This window comes from Meriones unguiculatus, chromosome 11, assembly GCF_030254825.1.
Source record: "Meriones unguiculatus strain TT.TT164.6M chromosome 11, Bangor_MerUng_6.1, whole genome shotgun sequence".
Classification (NCBI taxonomy): domain Eukaryota; kingdom Metazoa; phylum Chordata; class Mammalia; order Rodentia; family Muridae; genus Meriones; species Meriones unguiculatus.
Window position 1 is genome coordinate 32,201,135 of NC_083359.1, and position 26,330 is coordinate 32,227,464.

A 26,330-nucleotide genomic window follows, 5' to 3' on the forward strand; every position below is an offset into this window, starting at 1 on the left:
GTGAGTTGAACTGTATACCCATTGCAGTACCCTTTCTCTGGGCAGTCAGTTTTCTTCCACAGAAAGGTAAACGTTTTGAAAAATAGTTAAAATATGCATTCAGAACTTTTTTCTGGGGCATTTCACATTTGCTCAGGCAAAAGCAAAAAAAGGATAAGAGCCGTCTGTGGCCAAATCATAACGCTTCTTTGTATTCCTACAACTAGAGGTTTATTATTGGGCTAGCAACCTTAAAAGTAAAAGAGACAAGATGTTGAGGTAGTGATCTGGGTTCTGCCTTAGCCTGCTCTTTCCAGACAGTTGCTATTTAGAAGCTGTCTTTTGTAATGAAAAAAAAAACTACATCCGAAAAGCAAATATTGGCATTCTGTCAATCTTCTATAGCAGTATATTCTAAGGAAATGATCACGATAATACTGTTATAGTGCCTAGAATATACAAGTGTATATATGTATATATATATATATATGTCTATATACATTCATATATATGTATACACATTTTATGCATATACATATATTATATATATTAATAAATGATGCCTATACAAAAGATTATGAATCTGAGGTATTGTTAACATAACATGCTGTCTTAAATATTTTATATTACAGATGCTGTCTTCTGAGTCAACTCTGACTGACAAGTGAGGTGATACATAAGACCCTGTACCCCAAGGTAAAAATTTGCAAAATTGTTTTCAATTGTGTTTGGAAAACAAAGACCAGGTATCAGGCAGGATACACTGAACAATTATACCTGATCTAGAAATCTCATTTAACCTAGTGCTTGTAGGGACTTTTTCTTCCCTTCTGAGGATTCAGATGTTTGACTAGAGCACAGAGAAGGCCAGAACAGAAATGCTAAGGTCACAATACAACTCGATGGATGGCATCCGGTTTACTCAGTTCTGTAGAATTTAATGGAATGAGGTAGATGGATGTGTTATGATATCCAAAGTGTAAACAATGGGATGGAGAAAGATGATCACTAAGAATCCTGTAAAAGTGCAGAATTGGGTCTAGCAGGACTAAGGACCTGCTCTGCATCCACAGTTGTTTCATTGTTGTTGTTCTAGAGCTCAAACTCAGAGCAGCAAGGCTGAGGATGCTTGCTTACCCTGTAAACCCCCTGTATACGTTGGAAGAAGTTGGCACCCCAAACAGTAGGTGCTTCCAACAAGATGAACATCCAGGAATAAATGTTGAAAGTCTGTCTGCCTAAGTACTTAAAATCTCTTTTCAGCTTCTCTCCTACATCTATCTAGCTCTCTGTGGATATCTACCTATCTATCTATCTATCTATCTATCTATCTATCTATCTATCTATCTATCTATCTATCTATCCTTAATCTGTTTATCATCTATCCAGCCATCTCCTATCTATCATTTATCCACCCTTCTATCTATCTGTATACTTGGGCTACTTATCACTCTCTTTTTTAAAATGTGAAGCTGTTATAAAAATACAGTTATCTGAGTTAGCACTAACCATACTACAGATGGGTGCAAACCTTTGTGAGAGAAACTTAATGAAGAGGTAAAGGTTTACAGACATTTAGGTTGTAACCAGAAGATGTCTATGACAGTAAGGATGGACTGAAACTGTGAATGGAGAAGGGTGGTATGAGTATATGGGAGGGAGGAAAGGAAAGGAAAGGAAGAAATGTTATAATTAGTATAAAATCTCAAAAATAAACAAAAAATAACAACAAAAAAAGAAATCTGTGAGTGTTTTGAATACAAAGGACTCCAGAAAGTCAAGAAGAGAAACACAAGTGGAGATGTACAGAGAAGAATGTCAAGGGGGAAAATTAGCTAAGAAAGATACCAGAATTCCATCAAGGTCACAGGAAGAGGCATCTGAGGAACCATGGAGTTCTGTTTTCCAACTTTCTGGCTCCTGTTCCAAAGGAGTTCCGTCTAGTGTACACAGTGCCTCATCCAGAGTGTCCCTCTGATTGAGGAACACCAGTCAAGCCCTCCACTTTCTCCATGAGCCAACCTTGGCAGGCATGTCACAACTTAGGAGAGGGTGTTGAGAACTCTCAGTGAGCCACTGTTTAGACACCCTAAAGTCTCCTTAGTGTACACACTAAAGACCTAGAAACACTAAGCCCATTGACTCATCAGCCCTTAGCAAACTTCAAGTTGTAGTCCTGAGCTGATACCCTTCTATCACTCAGTTGACGGAATGCTGTTAGAAGCTCCATGCATGGCCTAAGGTGTGAGTTGGCTACCTAGGACTTGAACATTCAACATGATATGGATATTTTTCGCAACGGTTTGGAAGTACAGGTAGAAAATATGATTTATATCTTTAAGTTATAAATCATTTATTCTCATGAGATCACCTGAATCATTGATTGCATGATCTCAATAAAAGGTTTGATGAATTAATTGTGACTATCTAGCCAACTCAAATGTAATTTAGTCTTCAAAACTCTGTGATGCAGGGTTCATCAAAAGGAAGCACATTCAGCCAACTCCATCTTCTACTGTGTGTTATTAAAGCTTTATTGGGAATACATATTTATTTATGCATCTTCCATTCACTGCCTTTGGGAAGTACCCTCACATGAAGAAATGTTGTGGCAGAGGTGATAAAGTGTTCTAAGCCTGAAAATATTCACTCTCTGATTCTTTCTAGAAAGAAAAAAAAAAGAAAGAGAGAGAGAGAGAGAGAGAGAGAGAGAGAGCACTTTAGTGCTTTTTTCATCGTATAGATGATTCAGTATTGGGAATGAAATGAGCGATTAATCAATTAAAAATGTGTAAGAATTTCAAGCTATATATTGGACAATGGTTAGTACAGGTCTTCAAGTGCAGGTGGGTGTACTAGCTTTGAAAATTGCATTCCCAGGTTATATAAGAGTAAAGTTTCATCATAAATTCTGACTTTTCTCTCCTTTCGGTGAGTGAATAACTGAAATCACTGTCTGTGGCTGGCTCTTGCTGTATATTGCAGGTATTCCATAATGGGCTGGAAGTGTATTAGAAAGGTAGGCTTATAGGATTACTGTTTTAAGGTATATTCTTAAGCAGATTATAAAATATTCATTGCTCTGAAATCTAATGAAATTTTGCTAGTACTAGTTTTAGATAACTACTTGAAAATATATTTGTTTTTTATTATAATTTCTTACGAAGTTCTATTTTAGAAGCTGTACGGAGACATACATTGTAAAATTGCTAATAAATTGTGGAGGTGCTGTGAAGCATATTTTTCTTGCTAATTTTAAGGAGGAGTTTTTCAACATTATTGTGAATCATAATTATGTCATTATATGTTATAAATATATTACATGTATTTACACTACATAATTAGACCTAATTCTAATTATGTAGATTCATGGTAATCAGCTAAAATTTGTTTTAAAAAACTACGATAATTCCTCTAACAGATGCTACCTTAATAGAATATTAAGTTTGAGAAAATCCCATGAAAATAAGAATATTAATAAGTAATGATTAAACCTTAACATCCAAATAGAATATCATATTATATTGCCAATTCTCTCAAAGCATCATTTAAGAAAAAGTGTTTGTCCTGAGATACATTTGACAATTTTGTAAATACTATTTTTGAGAAAATACCTCTTAAATTGAAGAAGAAAGCAATTCAATAAAGAGACCTCCAAGTTTTAAAGATTTGTTTTGGTTATCACATAAATACTCTCTTTTCAAAGCTCTTCTACAAAAACCTTTTTAAACGAAACATTCTAGTAACAAAGAGGTAAATAAAAACACTATTTCCCACCGGAATCTTGCTCTCTGGATGTTAAATCCGGCATAGTTGCTGTAAATTGCTAGTTGTAGTCTTTGATTGACATGTTTACCCAGATAATGTAACAGTTTTTGTGAAAGAAATCTACTTAGTGTCTGGATGACATGAAACATGTTTCTTGTAGAAGGAAAAGCCCCAAAGTGTTTCTTCAAATGGGAGTCTTTCCTCTCTAAATCTCTCAAGCTGATAAGAATCCTGTGTTTTATTTTACTCTCTCATTTACCCAATATTAGTTGTTCAAACTGTAGCAGACATCTAAATATGCTTGAAACCCCCATTGGTGGCTCTGTCCCCGACTTTACACCAGCTTCCTTTACAGCTCCCCATTATAGGAAGCCCCATTCTCTACCATAATATTTGGCCAGGGAACCCAGATGTGATGTCGCCAGCACTCTGTCTTTTTTGGATTTAAATGTTCAGCTTGTTCAGTAAACACACATGCCATGCTGCAACTTCTTTATCCACTGTTTCTGTTTATTTCTCCACTAAGTGTAATATTGTTTTTTTTTCTCATTACATATATGCGTACACACACACACACACAAACACCACTCTTCCTTCTGAAGATTTCACAGCTGTCAAATTAACACGGAGATGGAAAATAGGTGCCAAAGGATCTTGACCTTAAGCAGGTAAACTTGACCCTTGAAAATGAAATAGTTCAAGTGGCCAGAACACCACCAGCAGAAAACAAAATGCTGTTTTCTTAGAAAATTGGCCAGGGGAAGTAGAGAGGAATGTGAAGGGTAGTCTGTTCAGATGGTGGATTAAGGTTCACCAGCCTGTGTGGAAATAGCCAGCAGCAGATCAATCTTGAAGTGATCAACCAATGAATTATGCCTTTAAACTGGTCATTGAGTTCTCTGTGCACTTCTCCAGCCATTGCCTCTAGAAGCCATGGCTTTAGGCCTTGTTCACAAGGAACTGCTGTTCTTATCTTTTTATACCCACATACTTGTCAATTCCCAAGCTTTAATCTTCTCTGAGTTGCTCTCCCTTTGACAGTCTGAAAGCCACAAACTACAAATCCTAATCCTTGCCTTGGCATGGGTTTTCCTTGCCTTGAAAGGGAGCAGAAATTTAGCCGCAAGTTCCCTTTGTCTTTGTCTTCATCTTGCTTTTAGCAGAGAAATAAAAATCAATCCTGAAACAAAGAGAGGGAATCAGCCACTTTTTATGCCAATCCTATCTCCTGAAAAACCTTAGCAGTAAAGGAATCAATAAGCGACCTTTGGTTTATTCATGTGCCATTCTCAGATTTTTGGGCTATGATGCAAATTTAGGTTGTGAATTCTGCTGTTGTCACATGAATGGCAAGGGAGCCTGGAACTCTTATTTCAGAAGATCTTATGTTGCTTCCTTCATAAGGCATTTGCAGCAATTGATGAAATGTTCGCACAAGTCCCTCCCTCACCTTGCCCCCCTTTGATCTTTGAGACAGGGCCTTGCTGTGTACCCAGGAATTACAGTATCTACCGCGCCTGGTTAAAGATTCTATTTTGTTGCCAACACCAGCTAGTTTCAAAACAAGGTAACTATTAGTCCTAACCCAGGTAGCTTGGAAAGAGTTTAAAAAAGGGACCGTTTGAAAATTAGAAATCATTTGATAACTGATTATAGTTTTCCTGAGTGGATAGTTACTGTCCCAATGGGGTACTTTAAAGTTATTGGTCACACACATCTTAACCACAAGGGAGATGATAAGGGAGTATTATTTGCAAGGGAACTCAAAAAAGATCTTTCCTGCACAAGACTGGCTACTCAAATCTAATCTTTCAGTTGTTATCTTACATACTACTGTTTTCAGCTTTGGAGAAATGGAGATTATCTTTGTTGGGTTTGGGGGAGGAAGCCAAGAAAACCCAATTCAGAGACAGGTAGGGGAAGGGGATGGGGAATGAGGGGGAAGGTGGGACTGGGAGGAGTTGAAGGAGGGTGCGTTAATCATATATATAATGAATACATTATAAAGAAGTAACAAATAATAAAAATAAAAAATAAAAAAGGAAAAAGATGCAAGCTTTATTTTCAGCCTGGGATCTGAACGGAGTCCCTATTGCATATTTAAAGGGTGAAAACCATAGAGCAAGGGAGAGCAGGGTGGGCTGTTGCATTTTGACAGAAGGGGTTTAATTAAGGGAGTTTCCATCGATCAGGATACGAGTAGGTCCCTGGGCTTGGAAACATGAACTCATTTGACTCTGCCATCAAGATGGAGAAGTTGAGTTGATGAGAGAGGGTAGGTGGGATTGGAAGGGATTGAGGGAGGGGGCTACAGCTGGGATACAAAGTAAATAAACTGTAATTAATATAAAAATAATATATATATATAATATATAGTACAGATAGATAGATAGATAGAGAGAGATAGATAGATAGATAGATAGATAGACAGACAGACAGACAGATGGAGAAGTTGTCTTTGAGATGTCTGGACTCAGACAACTGTTTTCTTAAAAGCTGCCTCAAGAAGACTGCACTCAGACAACTTGTTCCCTAAAACAGAAGCTGTGTTGAAAAGTCTCCAGCTCCCCTAGGGCATGGGGCCTTGAACTTAGTCTCTTCTGATTTAATGGAGTCTGAAAATGAAATCGTAGTGCTTAGAATAAGTTTCTTTGCTCATGCCCAGCATCTTGTCAACAATTCTTTATAAACTGTTGTTAGAAACTGAGTTCATGTTGTAGATTAGATGGAAGATGAAAGGCCTAATATTTGTTTCTTGTTGCCTCAGATTTTAGAGCAAGCCTAGTTAATAATACAGAACAGGTAAGCCTATACATTTTATAAAAACAAACAAACAAACAAACAAAGAAAAACTGTTTTTTTGTAAAGTCAAGGCTTCTTGCCTATTTTGTTATTGTTATTTTTAACTGAGTAATTTATTTCTGTTGCATTTAAAGGTAGACCACTAGAAGATAAACATTTGGTACAAGAGGCTATATTTTATTCATTAGTATGTTCAATGAGCCCAAAGTCATGCCTATGGAGGAGATGATTCTTAGTAAATATTTTGGACAAACATTTATTTCATTTTCTTTATATATGTCTGCAATACAAAGAAAGCATACAACCATGTCAATATGTGTTTAAAGTATTCTGAACCCCAAAGCAATCAAAATGATTAGGAAAGAATAGACCAATATGTGAAATTTCTCCCATCCTTCCCTTTTTCCCGTCCAGGTAGACATTACTAATCCATCATAGCTCCCTTGCCTGCTGAGCCTGGATGCAAGATCAGAATCCTTCTCCGTGCAGGATTTTCATAGTCACTACCACTCAGCTGGAGTTGGCAGCTTTTTATACACCACTTGCCATTGTTGGACAAGACTGTGTCTCTCTAGAACCTACAACAGAAGGTAGCAGTTTATACCCCTCACCATTGGTTGTTTTTGTCAAAACACCACAGTGAGTGTGCTTTTTGCTTCAGTGTTTCATATAGTCAATTAAGCTCATGAATTTCAAATGCTGGCCTAGATAAAGATGATTTTTGTGGCGACAATAGATGTCAAGGTGACTTCTCAGAGTTCAGGTCCATAAGACAAATTTCATTATTCTGTTTCTACGTTTTAGAGAGTGAAACAGAAATTTTATTGGATAATTATTTGAGACTTCTCTTTATTTTGAGACTGTAGTGGTTCTCTAGTGAGGATATTTTATCCACATGGGGAAATTTAGCATCCTCCGCAGACATTTTCAGTTGTCAAAAAAGTTGGGGAGAAGATGCTACTAGGTAGTGGACAGTATGGCCACGGAAATGTCCAAAGCAGAGCCAAGAGACAGAGAATCACAGGGCTGTTAAAGTTGGCTCTGATCTAAACTATTAAAATAAAGCACTTTATGCCCATCCTGGGAAAGATGATGCTGGAATTGGATTGTTTGTACTATTAATTTGATTTATAATGAACACTAGTATTGTTTTTAAGTATAATCACATTGACACTGAAGATTTGTCTTGGGGCCAGTGTCACATCTGTACTGATAAAGTGCCCGCCAGGACCCGTGGAGACCACAAGTAAAGCTCTGACTATTCTTTCCCATTCTGAGTGAATGACCAGAGATCCTTACTGTTTCACAACTGTATTGAATATCAAAGTGAGAAAGTGCTCCTGCAATACAAATGGATGTCAAGGGTTCTCCATTTTTTAAGTGTTAAGTTTAGTCTAGCAAGATTTTTCCCCCTTATAAGGGGGGGGTCTGTCTAGCCAGCAGACAAGCTGCTCTTTTACGAAATATTTCTGTTACCGGATGTGGTTACGTTCTGCTGAAGTGATGGGAGTGGAAAGGTTTTTCACTTAGACCTTCCTTGAGGAGACCTTTGCTTATAGAGGATTAAAGCCACCACTTCTCCCCCTCCCGTCGCTAAGCAGAGAGAGCAAGTGCCTTTTAAACTGAAAGATACTTGAGACACACTGGCTGAGAACATTTCATATTAACTCAAATATATAAGCCTTAATAAGCCAATTTCCCATTCAGTTTAATCTATTTTCAGCAGATCAAAATAATTAAAAATGCTAACAGTTATGGTAATTTTCAATACACTGTGAGAGAAGCAATTTAGATAGCACCTTCCCGACGAATCTATATTTGTATAAATGCTGATCAAGAATATTTGTTCAATTTTATACAAATCAAACATGAATAATTTCTTCCATATTACTCCTTCCATTGTTGTGTTTCCCTTCCATCTCGTTATCCATTTGCTGTTGGCATGCTGCTGGAGGAAGATTTGATTAAAATCAATAAGTTATTGGGAGGATGGCAATTAGCAGCCTTTCACCTATAATAGCATTGTCTGTTAAGCTTCCTTTGTGTTAATCACAATATTTTAGCATGGCTTTCCTACCCAGCCAGGCAGTTTAATGAAATGAAAGCATTAAAATGCATCCTTAATTTGGGATACTAGAAATATGCTCCTGTTTTTCACCGTTTTGCTAGAACCACCCGACATTTCTGCAGTACATCAAAATCCTCATCTCCTCTGAGAATTTCACAATTTTGGGAACTCAAAATATCCACACAGACATTTATCCTGAGTGAACTCCAAGTCTGCTCAATGCATCATGTGACTATACTAGTAAACATCCATGTACAGATTTGTTAAATTATTTCAAAAAGGAACTGACGGTTTGTTTGTAATAAGTAATTTACCCACAGAAGTTCCTAATTTGGATTATATGATCTTGAGTGACAAAAGGCTGGCTAAACACAGAGCCTTGACTGATGCCTCTGTACAGCTAGGAATAATTCTCTAAGCTTTAACAGAATGCGGACTCCTTGTCTACACATGTGCTGTCACCGAGAACTTGCCATCTACATTTGATCCCTACAACTCACATGGTAAATGGACCAACCAACTGTAACCAGCATCCCGTGGTTTTACATGAGTTGTGGCACACACACACACAGAGACAGGCAGACAGACAGACAGACGAATGTATAAATAAATTAATCTAATAAAATTAATAGCCAGTTTTATACACAAGTTTTACATTATGAAGAATGTTCTGAAAATTGACAATGAGTAACGCTCATTTTAGACTTTCAACTAAGATTCTAATTCAAAAATTGACTAATTGTTACACGGAGAACTGGCATTGAAAGGTATTAATTTAGAAATAGATCTGAGTGGGCATTTAGAGACATGTCGATCTCTTATGGCTATGAAATCCTAAACGATGAAATTTGGCCCTTCTTCAGCTACTCCTCTCTAGATACAAATTTCAAACTAGGAAGCACAGAAGTAATGCAAACAAAATATGGAAAAGGGCCTCATCGCTGAGGCATCGCTTGCATGTAGAACGAAGACTCTAAGGATAATACGAGCTTACTTGGAGCAACTCATTTTTGTAAGAAAAGAGAAGTGATGATATTCTAATTATTCAGCCATCTCCCCAGCTACCTCATCCATGTTCTCTGACTCTAGAATACTCCACAGCAGTTACCACACAGACACATCTTACGATCAGTGAAACAACCTCAGGCATTCAAGTCTCTGCACTTCGTATGCTTCTCGTGTAGTGATTTCATCTTTAAACCGGGGAAATTTCTGGCACTTGTTGTCATTTTATGCATCTAATAAGTTTAGATGGCTATTTTTAATAATAATGGGCTTCTTGTTGAACTAAAAAAAAAAGTTGAAACTTTTTTCCAGCTCATATCTGAAATTCTTATTGTAAAAAATCTTCTCACAGAAATTTCAGACTCTAGTAAGCATTTCTTAGAAGCCAACATCACCTGCAAGATTACACATCACAGAGACTGTAATGGAAGTACTGAATTCTTTTTGCCCCTTACTAATTTGGAATACATAATTTCTCTGAAATACATGTTATATTCTGGGAAATGATAAGACAACAGGTCTTTTAATGGACTATTTACTGTTTATTGTTAGTGTACAATTTGAGTACATATTGATTTTTAGGATTACTTGAAAGGAACAACAGGAAGTTTTTAAGAATTTATATTTTTAATTTTAAAAGTGTGTGCGGCACCCTCAGAGACCAAAACCAAAAAAAAAAAAAAAAAAGCAATTTCATCCCTTGGAATTAGAGTTACAGTTGATTGTGAGCTATGCAGTGTAGCTTTTGAGAACTAAACTCAGTTCCTCTGTAAGAGCAGCAGGTGCTCTTAAGCACTGAGTTATCCTTCCAGCTCCAACATGATGTTTTGATGGCAATGAACAAACATATCAAAAAGAGCTAGCTTGCTTCCCCACTCAACATATTTAGATTTTTTATATATGAAAGATCTATTGTTTTATTCTTTTTCTAGTATCTAGTCTTATCCATCTGAGATTTAGAAGTAAACAATACAGTGAAACTTTTTACTATTACCTCCTGTGCTTTGCATTGTTGAGTTTTTCAAAATATAATTTTTATTACAATGATTGAGAAGCAAAAGTTCGTAATACTAAAATAGAAGTAGGAGGAACTGGTCATGCACACACCTTTATGGCCCACATGAGGCACTGTAGTGATATCAGATAGTAGTATACACCGAATGACTAGTGTTTGCCTACAACAGACTATGGCTGCCCAGTGAAATGTAAAAAGACATGGAATAAAATGTTGGCTCAATTAGCACCTCACCATGAACTCCAGTGATATTTTGGGGTGTGAATAAAGACTGAATGTAATTCCTCTAGAAGATACTCATGATGGGAGCTGAGAAAAGTTCATTACTTTTATTTTATTTGTTATAATTTATTCACTTTTTATGCTGGTTGGACCCCCTACCCTCATCTCCTGGTCTCACCCTTCCTCCCTTTTCCTCCTCCCCCTCCCCTAGTCCACTGAAAGAAAGAGTCCTCCTTACCTACTATCTGACCCTAGCCTATTAAGTCTCATCAAGATTGCCTGGGTCTTCTTCCTCTGTGGGATGGCAAGGTAGCCACTCCAGAGGGAAATGATCAAAGAGCAGGAAACAGAGTTCATGTCAGAGATAGGCCCTGCTCCCCTTACTAGGGAACCCACATGGAGACTGAGCTGCCTATGGGTTACATTTGAGCAGGGGTGTCTTAAGTCCTCTGCGTGCATGGTCCTTGGTTGAGGCATCAGTCTCTGCAGATCCCCAGGGTCCCAGATGATTTTTTTTGGGGGGGGTGTTGTACAGACTTAAAGAAGCTAAACAAGGAGGATTCCAAGGAGGGTACTTCATTCTTATTCAGAAGCCAAACGGGATAAACACTAGAGGGAACAGGATGGGAACCTATCATAGATGGCCTCTGAAAGACTCCACCCAGCAGAGGATTGAAGCAGATGCATAGACTCAAAGCCAAACTTTGGGAAGAGTACAGGGAGTCTTCTAGAAGAAGTGGGAGGGGGTGAGGTAGAAGGACCCAGATGGGACAGGAGCTCCACAAGGAAAGTGCATTTTTAACAAATATCTTGGTTGATTTATATGCAAGTGATTCAAAGTCCACAGCTTAATAAACTGTAGCTTAGGAAACATGAACAATCATATCATCTCAACTGTACAGTTAAGTCATAGCTAAACATCACCTAGCAAACATTGTAATGACTCAGAAAAGGCTGGAATTCTCTATGAATCTTATTATGGTTTGCTTGATTCCTTGGTGTTCTTCAACACATTCTATAGTATTTGGGGTATGGGTCTGCTGTTGAAATTTGAGTGCATAGCACTTGTTTGGGTCTCCTGTCTGTAAAGTCCAATAAGGCACTAGTAGAAGCATAGTTGTTTGGAGTTATGTAGTTTGCTGGGCCTCCTTCTGTGATGAGCCATACAATCGCTGCTTGTGGGGAATGGCTGCACCAGGAGCAGACAAGATCCTCAAGGCAGTAAGAGTCACTGTGGAGGCAACATCAAAGCCATTCCAGGTTAGGAGGATCTGCTTAGCTGAGGTTTTAGTTCATTAGATCTACAGCAAAGCTAAGCTTTTGGGAGGAATAGGAGGTGTTTCCCCTTTATAACAATGGAGCACTTAGCATTCTCAGGGAATAATACCTATGAAAGAAGTTTTGTTCATTCGTCAAATTAGTTTCAATCATGTCTCACTTTAAGGAACTTGGGGCATTTAAAGAGTCTCTTTTATAAGGCTTTTGAGAATTATGTGATTCTTTTATGTGTATGGGTGTTTTGCCTGCAGGTGTGTCTGCGCACCACATTCATGCAGGTCATGATAAGAAGAGAGTGATGGATGGTGAGCACCTGAATTTGCAAATAGTTGTGAGATGCCAGGTGGGTCCTGGGAATCCAGCCTACATCCTTTGAAAGAAGAACCCATGCTCTTAATCCCTGAACCATCTCTCCAGTCCCTCAAGAGGTTTCTTATTCTTACCTGTTCAAAGGCAAGTTGGAAAGCAGGTATATACAACGGCAGATATGTTCGTTTGAACTTACCACATACAGTAGAAGCCTGTGGAAATCTAAAGTTGAATCCTGGTACATCTCATAAGGCTTCCTATTGCAATATGTGAGCTGATGAGATCATTGAAGTTAACACCTGAGAAGACCTGGTTTTGTTAGAAATGGGAACAATGTTGGCAAAGGCATTGTGGGAGACAGGAAGTATGTTCAAGGATTAGTAATTTTTTTTTTTGAGGAAGCAAGGGACTTGATGAGACATTGAATAGTAGCTATAGAAGTTCTACATTCTCTTGTTGAGAACTGAGATTTTATTATCTAGTTCTATTGAGAACCATAAAATCTGAATTTTAACAAGATTTTCATGTAAATGTTACTAAAACTGAAATAATCTGATGCTCAATCCTCTTAGAAACATCTTTTTAAAAATTTATATTAATTATAGCTTATTCACTTTGTATCCCAGCTGTAAACCCTCCCTCACTCCTTCTCAATCACACCTTCCTTCCCTCATCTCCTCTCATCCCCCTCTCCAAGTCCACTGATAGAGGAAGGCCTCCTCCCCTTCCATCTGACCCTAGTCTATCAGATCTCATAAGGACTGGCTACATTTTCTTCTTCTGTGGGACTCGGGGAGGTGATCAAAGAGACAGCCACTGAGTTCATGTCAGAGATAGTTCCTGTTCCCCTTACTAGGACATCCACTTGGACACTGAGCTGCCATGGGCTACATCTGTGCAGGGGTTCTGGGTTATATCCATGAATGGTTGGAGTATCAGTCTCAGAAAATACCCTTGAGTCCAGATATTTTGGTTCAGTTGCTCTCCTTGTAGAGCTCCTGTCCTCTCCAGGTCTTAACTACCTCTTCTTTCATATGATTCACTGCACTCTGCCCAAAGTTAGGTTATGAGTCTCAGCATCTGCTTTGATACATTGTTAGGTAGAGTTTTTCAGAGGTCCTCATGGGTAGGCTCCTGTCCTGTTTCTTATTTTCTCCTTCTTCCAATGTCCTTCCCCTTTGTCTTTCTAAGTGGTGATTGTTCCTCTTACCCCGGGTTCTCATCCTTGCTTAGCTTCTTTAGGTATACAGATTTTAGTATGTTTATTCTATCTTATAGGTCTAGTATCCACTTATAAGTGAGTATATACCATGTGTGTCTTTCTGCTCTGGATACCTCATACAGGATTATCTTTTGTAGATCTCACCATTTGCCTACAAATTTCAAGATTTCCTTGATTTTAATCTCTGAGTAGTATATAGAATGGCAGAGAAACACTTAAAGAAATGTTCAACATCCTTAGCCATCAGGGAGATGCAAATCAAAACAACCCTGAGATTTCACCTTACACCTATCAGAGGGGCTAAGTTCAAATACTCAAGTGAGAACACATGCTGGAGAGGTTGTGGAGAAAGGGGAACCCTCCTCCATTGCTGGTGGGAATGTAAACTTGTACAACTACTTTGGAAATCAATCTGGCCCTTTCTCAGACAATTAGGAATAGTGCTTCCTCGAGATCCAGCTACCCCACTCCTAGGCGTATATCCAAAACATGCTCAAGTCCACAACAAGGACATTTGTTCAACTTTATTCGTAATAGACAGACTCTGGAAACAACACAGATGTCCATCATTAGAGGAATGGATTCAGAAATTGTGGTACATTCACACAATGGAATACTACTCAGCACTTAAAAATTTTAAGTTTTAAATCTTCCCTTATTATTTGCTGCGTCATTCCCCTAAACTTCATATTGAGTAAGGAAAGTTGGTTAAGGGACAGGTCAGTTTCTCTCTTGGTTTATCAAAGTATATCCTCTCATAATCTAGATCAGTGGTTCTCAACCTTCCTAATGCTATGACACTTTAAAACAGTTTGTCAGGTTGTGGTGACTGCTTGCTCTTTGTGAGGACAGGTGGGTGCTTTTTCATAGTTTGGCCTATGAGGCCAAGGAAGCTAAAACTTAACTGCCAGGTGGAGGGAAGTTCTCAGTCACTGAGGAACTTTAAAAGCTCATTAACACCAAACAACCAAAGGCTCCAAGATGTGTTATTTCCTTTAAGGCTTCTCAGTCTCCCACAAGAAGTAGCCTAAAGCAGACAGAAATATCTAAGGAAGAGGATTGTGGGAAACACAGTCCAGCCCTAGAATGTAATCTATTACAAACTCCCTACACGTTGGGCACTTCACTAGCACTGACTAAGCAAAGGAGTAGATGAAGCACCATGGAGGGATGAAGGCTTTGGAAATGCTGAAATAAATTTAGAAAGAAAAGATGAGCCACTTGCTAATTAATCATTTTTTTTGTCACGAAAAAGCATGTTAAGCCAGCTTAGAAAACAAACAACTGTGTGCCTCTTCCATCTCCTTCTCTGTGAGCCTCTTACATACAAGCACACCCAGGTAAGCACAGGCACTGAGCTCACAAATACAGTCCCTTTACTCTTTAAGATTGGGAAGTGTATGTAATGAATTAGTTGGAACAGCTCTGTCCTAGTTTCTAGGCGATAAACTCGCTCCTGTAATAACTACAAAGCCTTTACAGTAATGGCATACGAGTCGGAATTTGTAAGATGAAATTTTTGGCAGTTCATTAGTAATTTTGGGCTTTGCCTCAGCCTTGGGGAACAGAAGGGATCCCAGAAGGTACAGCAATCAGCAGATGAACTAACCCTCCCCTCGGTAATGTGAAATGCTATTTTAACAGAATTAAACAATGAGAAATAAAGCCTGGAAAATGAAATAATAGCTCATTAAAATAATCTTTTTGAGTTATGTAGGATGGGAGAGAATATGTTCTAATCACAACTATGATTCAAACGAGTAATGTAGTTGTTTCAAGGGAGTTTTACTGTGTGCTCCCCAAAAATCTTTTAACACTTTGCAGCAAACTGTTAAAAGCCCACATTACACTTTAATTCTTGCTATCCCCAGAACCTAGGATCACTGGCGTTTGTAAGTCCTCAATAATAGTTGTTAGAAAAATAAACAAGGGAATGAATTAAGAACGTTTACCATGGGGAATGGGGGCTATCTGCTCCACCCATCTGAAATGGTGTGAATAAGTTAAATGATGATTAGCTCCACAGAACACAGCTAAGCACAGCTGATATGGTGAGTTGCTGAGCGTACATGCTAGCCGAGTATGGTACTTCCACCAGCAACCTGTACCCAAAGACACTTAAAATCTAGAAAAAAAAAAAAAGGATGGAATGAAGACTGAATGTGAAGATATCGAGGAGCTTTGAGGAGTCTGAAGTCTAAGCTTTCCTTGTTTGTAACTTTGACTGCAATGTTTAGATAACAGAGAAACAGGTACATGTTTTCAAAATTTTTCCTCTCTGTTCTCATCTCCCTCTCTAGCCTAGGCCTGCATTGAGGATAAGATGGCAGGGCTTGACTAGAAATAAGAAATCTTTGTGTGTGTGTGTGTGTGTGTGTGTGTGTGTGTGTGTGTGTGTGTGTTATTTAATAAATGTTGACAGCCAGCTTGGCCTACTTAGCCACTCTCTTTTAATCAGCTCTCACTCATGAAGGATTAGGACCCCCCAAACCTGCCTCCTGTTAGTGCTTCTGCATCTTAAGGGTTTATAGGTGATCTAAAGATGGAAAGGCATGCTGGTGCACTGCTCTGTGTGTACCAGGTGTTCATGAGTTCCTCTTTCTCTTCCTTTCAAAAAGGTGCCACTAGGGCTGTAAATCTACAGACTAGCTTAGGAGTACTCTTATTATTATTTGCTGCACTCTCTGCAAGGGTTCCTTCCTTTTAAACAACTTTTGGTCACTTGAAGGCACACTAAACAGGACCTTGAGCCCTTCTTCTACTGTTCTGTTCTGAGCAGAGGAAGTGGTACTGAGAACAAACAGCCAGTCCCTAGAAGACAAACTCTTCCAAAAAGAACACCTTCCACTAGATGGATTTTTTTTTTTTTTTAGGACAAAGGAAGAATTAAAAATCAGGGTGATAATGTACTTGAAGACAAAAGATGGTGTTTAACTTTCCTTTTTTCCCCTAAAAGATCTGAGATGTATTAACGAAGAACAAGAAATCATAAAAAAGAAACATACCAATGAAAAAAGGTTAGAGAAAGAACTGATTCTGAATCAAACTCTAAGGCACCTGGATTAAGAGAGGGAGAAAACTGTGGGGTAAGCCCTGACTGAAGACAGCCAAAAATGGGAAAGACATAGAAAACACAGAAGTTCCAGTGATTACAGAGTTTGGAAAACAAACAAACAAACAAAATACCCACCCATATCTGCTAATTAAAGTAACAACAGGAAATAAGAAAAAAAAATACCCTGAACCAGAAAAATCTAAACACAGAGCAAAGACAACTTTTTAAATCATGATAAAATGTTAAGATTGGATCAATTAAAGAGGATTAATTTGGGACAACAAGGACATGAGATAAATAAGGACAATCTATCACTGAATGTAATAAATTTAGAAAAAGATAAAATGAATAGAGAAAATAAGAACAAATTGTGTTCAAATAATAGAATAAGGTTGACGCTGTTTTTTAAACAACACTAGAAGACATTAAAGAAATAGTTTTTTTTTTAAGATACACACAAACACACACACACTCAGAAACACCATAGACCAATATGTGTATCCAGTTAACTCATCAAACATGAGGATATATACCAAAGCACTGTGAGGTACACATACCCTAGACATCTGGCCACATAAAAACATACAATAGAAATACACATGAATAGTGTACTTATGAAATGACCCTAAAGGGGTTAGGAAGCAATTTCAGGAAGATTCGGCGATATAAAGAACACTGGAAATGAATAGTGTGATCAAGTGCTATTAAAAAAAAAAAAAAAGAAGAAAACTTGAAAATACAAAAAGGGAACGAATATTAAAACAACACTCAGAACAATCTAGAACTGACAATAAATGCAGTAAATGAGAAGATAAACAGATAAAGTGGGGAAATTATTAAAAGTAAATATATCTTAAGTCTCATCTTAAAAGCAAAAAGTGTGAATAAAAATGTATCACATAGTTTTTATAGCTGAACAAAAGACTTTGTTTATAGATTTTAAAATAAGACAGAAGATGGAGAAAAGTAAAGGAAGGAAAGTGTAAAATAAAACAGCAGCATTTCCCTAGTCTATCAATATTAAAATAATTGAGACAAATATCAAATCATCACAGACTATATTTAACAGTATAAAATGTCTCAACAAAAAATGTTGTACAAATAATTTACAACAAAATTATTCAGAAATATTAAAAATAAAGGCAGGAGATATAGAAGAGGTAAATATGAGCCAAAACTAAGATGAGATAGTATTCTAAGTATCTGTCAAAATATAATGTGAAGAAAAATATGGTGCAGTGATGAGCAGATTTGTTCAAGATCTCAGTTTGGGTTACCTAGAAAAGGAGCCAGCTGGAGTTAGTGCCAAGCACCTCTTCTCTGCCAGGAGGAGAAACTGCATGGCAGCTCAGCTTCCTGTGGGACCACAGCCCCTCCCCTACAATCAAAGGACATCTGATTGTAGATAGCTGCTATAAAGAGTTATAGCATCATTCCAAAATGCCTGGGAACCACATGGTCTGCGTCTCTTTTCATTCATAAATCTACATCCACAGTTCCTGGTGAAAGAGTGAAAGAGCTCAATGAGGAATTCAGTTCAGCTTACAGAGAAAGAGAGTCTCACAGAGGTCAGGGGTCCTGTGTACAGGAGGGCACCTTCTCATTGTCTTTCGGCCTCTCTTGCCTTTGGGAGATGTGCCTTGGTACTTACCACAAACCAGATGGTCTTACCGAATGTGCTCAGAGCGCTGCTGCTAGAGCATAGGATTCTGAGGGGAGTAACTAAGGGATCTTGTTGCCAGAACAAGAAAAGGGACCCAAAAGGACAGTGTAATCTGTGGCTTCGACATAGCGAAGATGAATAAATTGGTTCTCGTAGATGCTCTCTGGGTTTTTTATTTTTTATTTTTTTTACTGTTTTATTGTTTTACTTTTGACAACCCAGCAAGAGGAGAAAAAGTAAGAGTAGGTTTTGTAGACAAACTATATTTTAAAAAGAGAAAAAACAATTGCAGTACAAATAGACATTATTTTTGAATTAAATTAATAAAAACAACTGTAACTGACTATATTTTAACATGTGTGGAAATCGTTAAATTGTCAGAAATATCTAATGTATCAAAATTCATGCCAAATTGGATGAATGAATGAATATTTTACTTAAATTTGAAATGGTAAACGAAGTTTTCTCTTTCAATCAAATATCATACTGTCATGGCTTTAGAGTGAAGACAATATAATTTTAAAAGTTATTTATTTTTTTATAAATTACAGTTTATTCACTTTTTATCCCAGCTGTAACCCCCTTCCTCATTCCCTTCAAATCCCACCTTCCCTTTCTCATATCCTCCCATGCCCCTCCCCAAGTCCACTGATAGGGGAGGTCCTCCTCCCCTTCCCTCTGACCCTAGCCTATCAGGTCTCATCAGGACTGACTGCATTGTCTTCCTCTGTTGCCTGGTAAGGCTGCTCCCCAGCCAGGGGGGAGGTGATCAAAGCCAGCCACTGAGTTCATGTCAGAGACAGTCCCTGTTCCCATTACTAGGGAACCCACTTGGAGAGTGAGCTGCCATGGGCTATATTTGCACAAGAGTTCTACCTTATCTCCATGAATGGTCCTTGGTTGAAGTATCAGTCTCAGAAAAGACCCCTGGGCCCAGATTTTAACTAGAAAAGATCATCTTGAGTGAGGTATTCCAGAAACAGAAAGACACACAGGGTATATACTCACTTATAAGTGGATATTAGACATATACTATAGGATACACATACTAAAATCTGTACACCTAAAGAAGCTGAGCCAAAGGAGGACTCTGAGTTAGATGACCAATCATCACTCAGAAAGGCAAATGGGATGGACATCGGAAGAGGGAGAAAACAGTGAACAGGACCGGAGCCTACCACAAAGGGCCTTTGAGAGACCCTACCCAGCAGGGTATCAAAGCAGATGCTGATACTCATAGCCAAACTATGGGAACAGCACAGGGAATTTTATGAAATAAGAAGGAGATAGAAAGACTTGGAGGGACAGGAACTCCACAAGGAGAGTAACAAACAACACAATTTTATAATACCTTCTATCCCAAATAAATAAAGGTATAAAAATTATACAACATAATTATGTGGCTAAGTAGACTATTGTTTTCCACACTAGAAAACTTAAAAAAGGAGAACGATTTATAAATCTGCACTTATTTACACACATGTGTATATGTGTGCATCATAATTCGAAAACAGGTGAAACTGACATAGTATCTACAGTATCAATGAGCATCTGCTGAGAAGTGCCACAATTGTTCCCTGTCAGATTGCTCCCAGCAGATGGAGGCTCGCTTCTCCTACTGGCTTTTTACTCAAAGACACTCAAGTGTGGCTTCCAAAACAGAGGGCTGGTTTGTTGCAGTGCGAACAACTGGTGCCTATCTCCAGAATTTCTGACTCAACAGGTCTGAGATGGAACCCAAAAATTTCTTTTGTAGTAAGTCCTCAGAAGATGGTGATGATGATGATGGTAGAGGGAACCATCTTGTGAACCTAAGGTATTTAATGTAGGCAATATTACGCCTTTCGTAATGTTTTTCAACCCTGTCTTGAACACTGTCAGTCACTCAAGACATTAACGTCCCAACATTGTTCTTTACAATAACCTCCCTTTAATCCCTTTAGGGAACTGACATTTATATGTGTAAATGCTTGTTGAGATACAACTTTTCAGTGATGAGAATGGGATTCAGTGATGAGAATAGGGTCTTCTCGCCTCAGAGCCTATGCTACTGGCCATCACAGTGTATCATTAGTCTTCTGAGAATGACAGAAAGAACAATCACTTTGAATGTGACTACTAATAAACTATACTAAGGAAGTAGAAAATTATGTCATGATTTCTCTTTCCCAAAGAGTCAGTCCAAATGCTGTGCCAAGCCTCAAGGACATTCCTGCTTATGGACTCACACACCAGTGTAAAGCTTTGAGGATGTGGGTGATGCTGCTGTGTAACTCTTATTCCCTTGTAAAACATCCTAATCATGTTAAACATTATATATAAATATAGTAGACAGTTTACTGATCAGCCAAGACTTAAGTGGTTTCCCTCTAATGTTATAAACACAACAAAATTTTGTTTTTCCATTAAATTAGAAGTTGGAAGACTTAGTTCTATCAGAAAAGAAAAATAATTATTTACTATTTTAATCATCATTTGACAAAATACTAAAACTAAAAAAGACATTCAATAAATTACTTAGATTAGAAAACAACAACAACTTTGTATCACCATCATTGACTTAGTAAACAAACAAACAACAACAACAACAACACAAAACAACAAAAACCCAAAGAAGTGAGATGCAATTCACAGTAGAAATGAGAATCAGAATGGCACTAGGCATGAACATAACCAAAGCTATTCATGCCAACCATGGAGGACACTTTAAAATTTTAATAAAGCACAGAGAAGACAGGAAGAAATAAATATAGCATGTGCTTAGTTGATTAAAAAATAAGTCAATAATGCTCAAATTATCTCCATCAGGGCAATTCCCTTAAAGTTGTCGGTAGAGTATTAGAGAAACTTGATGAACTTGACGAATTTATATGGAAACATTAAAAAGCTGTATGTATCTAAATTAATAATGAAAAGGAAGGCTAGAGAAAAGAAGCCTGCCCTTCCACATATACAAAGATGCTTCAAAGCTGCATTAGCAAAGCCATTTTTAATGGCCTTAAAACATGTACATAGATTAGGTAATGATGTAAGAAAATTATGGGATAGACTAATGATATACCATAAATGTCCTCAAAATAAATATGGAGATAGGTGAAATTGAGTGGATGATGTAAGAGCTTATGTGAAGAAACTGCCAGAATAGAAGCATATAGAAAGGGAATTTGGAATGAATTAAGAACTTGAGTGTTGAATCTAAATAGATCAAAATTACAAACCTATTCTAAGCACATGATAAACACATTTCATAGATGAAAAACTGAAAGAAGATATTTGCAGTATATAATCATAGCAAGGGACTGATTCCTAGAATTCACAAAGAGCTCTAAGATGTCAACAGAAACATTACAATTCTTAAGAAAAAAAATTGGAAAGGGTAAGAATAAGCAGTTTCAGCAAATTGAGCCTCCAAAAGTTAGTAAGTATATCAGGAGTTCCTGGAGTGTGGAGACGGATGCAGTGGTTCAGTCTGCGAAGTTCCTGACGTGAAAGCAAGAGGACCTGACCTCTATCCATAGAACCCACGTGAAAAAGGCACAGTGGTATTTTTCTGTAATTTCAGGAGTATAGAAGTGGAGAATGGTGGATACCTGAGGCTTGCTCAACAGCCATTGTGGCTTACTTGGTGAGTTCCAGACCAGTGAGAGAAACAAAGAAATCATGACATTTTCAGGCAAATGGTGGGATCTAGAAAAGATCATCCTGAGTGAGGTAGCCCAAAAACAGAAAGACACACATGGTATATGCTCACTTATAAGTGGATACTAGACCTATAAGATAGGATAAACATACTATAATCTGTACACCTAAAGAAGCTAAACAAGGAAGAGGACCTGGGGTAAGAGGATCAATCCCTACTTAGAAAGACAAAGGGGTAGGACATTGGAAAGAGAAAACAAGAAACAGGACAGGAGCCTATCACAGGAGCCTCTGAAAGACTCCACCCAGCAGGGTATCAAAATATATGTTGAGATGCATAGCCAAACTTTGGGCAGAGTGCCGGGAATCTTATGAAAGAAGGGGGAGATAGAAAGACCTGGAGGGGACAGGAGCTCCACAAGGAGATCTGGGCACAGGGGTCTTTGCTGAGACTGATACTCCAAACAGGGACCATGCATGGAGATAACTTAGAACTCCTGCACAGAAGTAGCCCAAGGCAGCTCAGCATCCAAAAGGGTTCCCCAATAATAGGACCAGGGACCATCTCTGAGGTGAACTCAGTGGCTAGCTCTTGGATTACCTCTACCTGAGGGGGGAGCAGCCTTACCAGGCCACAGAGGAAGACAATGCAGCCAGTCCTGATGAGACCTGATAGACTAAGGTCAGATGGAAGGAGAGGAGGAACTCCCCTATCAGTGGACTGGGAGAGGGGCATAAGAGAAGAAGAGGGAGGGATGGAGGGTGGGATTGGGAGGGATGCAGGGTGGGATTGGGAGGGGGTAGGAGAGGGTGCTACAGCTGGGACACAAAGTGAATAAACTGTAATTAATAAAATAAATTTTAAAAAAGTGGATATCCCCTGACAATGACACCGAAGGATGTTTTGCTTCCACAAGAGTGCACATGCATACACGAGAGACAGACAGACATTCACACATACACCAACAATGACACACATGCACACATACCCACACATGAGCACACACACAATGGCACACAATGATAAACACACACACACACATAAGCATACACACACACCTCTGCATACACATTAAAGAGCTCCTGGATTATGTTAATTACTAGGGTGACATGGTAAGTACCTAGTAGAATTGTATTGTTCTGGAAACACTAAATGTATTTAGGATGAAGGAGATTGCTGTTACTTCTCTGAAGAACACTCAGCAGTTGTTATTGAAACGGTAGTGTGTGAATATTCAGCACATACATATCCACAAAATATACACACATTTATATATTTGCTTTTCATATATGCATATAGACTAACAATCAATCAATATATCTACTCATCAATATCTATCATCTATCTATCTGTCTATGTATCAACATCTATATCTACCTATGGTCTGTATATCTATCTATCTTTACTATAATTTTCTTTCTGAAATTATATTCTGAGGATTTTCTTACAAGTTACTAGGGACATTTAGGACTTAGGATTGTGCTAATCACAATACTGCTTATGAAAGTTGGAAATCAGATAGCTATCTCAATCTAAGCGGGTAGAGTTAAGACCCCAGTAGTTCTGGGCTATAGGAATTTAAATATTTGAGAAGACTGCCCACAGTCATGAACTGCCCACAGTCATGGACGGCACATAAGCATGGAATGCCCACAGGTATGAACTGCACACAGGTATGGACTGCGCACAGGCAGTATTGTGCAGGTAGAAACTGAAGGAGTGGGGCTTATGAGACTCAGAACATAACAAGACTTATAAAACTAGAGGAACTCTGAAAGTTATTAGATTCAGAAGTACATTCCACAAATCATATTAGTAGGAAGAATTTGGGAGAGAGGAGGCTCTTGAATCTGCGGTAGTTATCTGCAAGACTTTCAAGAAACTGCAGGGACACAGTATCATGAGTCACTTATGCTGGTTTGGGCTGTTAGGTGATTCCCTACATTTGCTTTATCCATGCTCCTCTAAGGAACCCCTGTATAGGCACTGTCTCCCCAAGCCAGAGTTGGGTGGGATTGTTTCTTTAGTCTGTTGTTGGCGCCTTATGTAGGGTTAACAAATGCTTGCTTGTTCTTGTTTCCCACGGAAAAGAAACATACAACAGGCAGACAGAAGGATATACTGTCTGAAAATTAGAGAAGAATGGGCAAAAGGAATGTTAGATGGAAGGGGAGAAGGAGGAGGAAAGGATGGGAGGAAAAGAGAGGGAGAAGGAGACTATTAATGTGTTAACTATGAAAACACATCAAGATTCCTGCAGACAGAGGACACCAATTATACCAAACTATGGTTCTATGACTCCTAGACTTGGCAAGGAAAAATCCTACTTGATGAGTAAAATTTAATTTTAAATAATGAATAAAGTTTTGGCCCAAATACACGCTTTGTGTTCACTAGAAGAACATTCCATACAGCATTTGAGACAAACTGGAGTCAATCAAGTGTGTGATACCTGTAGGTTTAATGCTAGGTCTGTAGTTTATGTTCCAACCTGATATCAAACAAAAGATAACCAACTTGGAGTGGTTATCCTTCAAAAGAAGGAGAAAGGTGCACAGCAATAAATAAAATAGATGGGACTAAACAGACAAACTAAGAAATCAAAGCAAAATAGGGCCACACATGACCAGTGATGATAAAAGCTGTGCAGTGAAGACAAATGATAGCTCCTTTTGAGAATAGCAAGGGGAATGTGTACTATAATATTGTGTATAAAAGATTCTGCCACCAATAAATAGGAGCTTTGTGGACATTGTGATATAAAAAATGTACTGGCAATGGGGTTCCTTTTAAATTAAAAAAATGATATTTCACAATGCTGAATAGCAGTTTTTTCAGATAAGCAAATAAATCATATTAATTTTAAAATGTCTATTGTTAACAAATTAAAAATATTTATTGTAGTTGTTTTTAATTAAAAAAAAAACTCACTGTGTTTAACATATTAGGTAAGATGATCTTAGAAACACATATGAAGGTTAGAACCTTGCAGTTAGTCCCCTGTCTTCAACACATAGAGAAAATTCCCCCAGTCAAAATAAACAAGGTTCTTCATCTTGAGAGCATCACAAAATCCTGTCATAGGGTTATAGTGAGCTTCACCATCTTACTTGATCACAGAATTTATTTAGGTCCAACATGACAAAAACATTACTAGGAAGTTGCAAATGTTGGCTTACTGTGCTCGCAGAAGCAGATGAATTCAACTGCATGAGTTCATTCACGGGGAGAGCCAACAGAACAAACTGCAGAATTCCTGGTGAAATGTTTACTTCTTTTGCTTAATTAAAATAGTACCTGGGAACCAGGGAGGCTGTCTGGTGGTAGAGTGCTTGCCTGCTATGCCAAGACCCGAGAATCAATATTCAGCAGCACAAGAGCAAGACGAAGAAAGTATATCCCAAAACTAAGAAGCATCTCTGTTCATTTGTTGCCAACCGAAACATTGATGTTAGTGAGAAATGAGAGAAAAAGCCAGTACTCCTAAAACCACATGCTTTTAAATCATTTGCATCATTCTCAGGGACGACCCATTCCTTTTCTCTCACTGATGTTTTTCCTTTTGCAGTTGTTCTTAAGCTTATTCTAAAATGGACACATAGGACACAGTTCAAAGTTGCCCCACTTCTGCATCTGTCAGTGTTCCTACTGCTTGTGTCATTATGTTCTATCGCTGTAATAAACACCATAAACAAAAGCAACTTAAAGGATGCAAAGGTTTATTTGGCTGACACCTTCAGGGCACAGACCATCATTGAATGAAGCCAAGCAGGAACTGAAGCAGAAACCATGAGGGAATACTGCTTCCTTGTTCACTCAGTGGATAACTCTTTGGCTTGTTCTTGGCTCCCTCCTTTTTACAATTCAGGATCACCTTCCTAGGGAGATAGCACTGACCACAAGAGGCTGTACCTTCTCACGTCAATCATCAAATCACTACAGACTCTCAGAAGCATGGACACAGGCCAATCTGATCTGGGCAATCAATCCCTCAATTGAGACACCCTCAGATGTGTCAAATTGACAGCCGAAGTTAACTAGAACACTCCACTCCTTGTCAACTTGACACACAACACATCACTTTAAGCCATAACCTTTCATTTCTTGTCTCCAAGATCTCATGTTGATATCATAATATAAAACACAGTAGAACTTTTAAAATCCCCATGCTTTAAACATTCAGTGTCTGTTACAAAGCTCCAAACACTCTTATCTGTGGGCTCCTGGAAAGTAGTGAAAGAAAAATGTTACATTCTTTTTTTTTCCCCCAAAGAAAAGAACCAATGCATAGAAACAGATAGATT

General features: G+C 38.2%; 1 protein-coding gene across 1 annotated transcript in view; it reads left to right on the plus strand.

Moving 5' to 3' along the window:
- The first annotated feature begins 657 nt into the window (after positions 1–657).
- Positions 658–26,330, plus strand: part of Tenm2 (teneurin transmembrane protein 2) — a 1,501,569-nt gene continuing 1,475,896 nt past the window's right edge. Inside the window, exon 1 of the mRNA XM_060363849.1 lies at positions 658–675. The gene's annotated coding sequence lies outside the window, so the exon portion shown is untranslated. The remainder of the gene's footprint in view (positions 676–26,330) is intronic.